General features: G+C 39.2%; 1 pseudogene; it reads left to right on the top strand.

Annotated features, from left to right (window-relative positions):
- Positions 1–309: 309 nt before the first annotated feature.
- LOC112909306 (large ribosomal subunit protein eL21-like) lies at positions 310–856 on the top strand (annotated as a pseudogene).
- The last annotated feature ends 568 nt before the right edge of the window (positions 857–1,424 follow it).

The raw sequence follows: 1,424 nt of genomic DNA, 5'->3' as shown, positions 1-1,424 counted from the left end.
TATTCAAGCTCACGTGGAATACTCAGCAGAGCAGACCATGTTCTGGGGTATAATACCCACACTGAGACATTTAAAAATAAATAAATCATACCAAATATGCTTTCAGGCTGCAATGTAGTTAAGCTAGAAATCAGTAACAAAAATAGATGGAAAATCTCCAAATATTTGAAGACTATGCAATAAACTTCTGAAAAACAAAGAGTCAAGGAAGACATCTCAGGATAAATTAAGTCAATTTTTGAGCAAAGTATAAACAAACAAAAAAAATACCACTCATCAATATTTGTGGGATGGCTTCCTTTTGGCTGGAACCACCATCTTCCAGTAATTCGCCAAAATGACCAACACAAAGGGAAAGAGGAGAGGTACCCGCTATATGTTCTCTAGGCCTTTTAGAAAACATGGAGTTGTTCCTTTGGCCACATACATGCGAATCTATAAGAAAGGTGATATTGTGGACATCAAGGGAATGGGCACTGTTCAAAAAGGAATGCCCCACAAACGTTACCATGGCAAAACTGGAAGGGTCTACAATGTTACTCAGCATGCTGCTGGCATTGTTGTAAACAACAAGTTAAGGGCAAGATTCTTGCCAAGAGAATTAATGTCCACATTGAGCATATTAAACACTCAAAGAGCCGAGATAGTTTCCTGAAGCGTGTGAAGGAAAATGATCAGAAAAAGAACGAAGCCAAAGAGAAAGGTACTTGGGTCCAACTGAAGCGCCAGCCTGCCCCACCCAGAGAAGCACACTTTGTGAGAACCAATGGAAAGGAGCCTGAACTGCTGGAACCCATTCCCTATGAATTCATGGCATGATAACTGTAAAGAAAATAAAAGACCTCAGGATTGTAAAAAAAAAAATATATATATATATTTGTGGGATGTAGCAAATGCAGTCTTCAAAAGAAAGTTTATAGATGGAATGTATATCTTAGAAAAGAAGAACTTTCTAAAATCAACAATCAAGTTTTTACCTTAGAATATTAGAGAGGGATCCCTGGGTGGCTCGGCGGTTCAGCGCCTGCCTTTGGCCCAGGGTATGATCCTGGAGCCCTGGGATCAAGTCCCGCATGGGGCTCCTGGCATGGAGCCTGCTTCTTCCTCTGCCTGTGTGTCTGCCTATCTCTCATTCTCTTTCTCTCTCTCTCTATAATGAATAGATAATAAATAAAATCTTAAAAAAATAATATTGAGAAAGAAGAGCAGTATAAGCCCACTGTAAGCAGAAGAAAATAAATAATAAATTTTGGGAACTAATAAATATAATTGGAAATGGGAAATTGATTTTTTTAACAAGTGAACAAACCAAAACCTGATTCTTTGAGAATATCAATAAAATTGGTAAACCTGGGACACCTGGATGGCTCAGCAGTTAAGCATCTGCCTTGGGCTCAGGGCATGATCCTTGGGTCCCAGGATTG

This window comes from Vulpes vulpes, chromosome 3, assembly GCF_048418805.1.
Source record: "Vulpes vulpes isolate BD-2025 chromosome 3, VulVul3, whole genome shotgun sequence".
Taxonomy (NCBI): domain Eukaryota; kingdom Metazoa; phylum Chordata; class Mammalia; order Carnivora; family Canidae; genus Vulpes; species Vulpes vulpes.
Note: the sequence above shows the minus strand (reverse complement) of the source record. Positions and strands in the feature narration are given on the sequence as shown.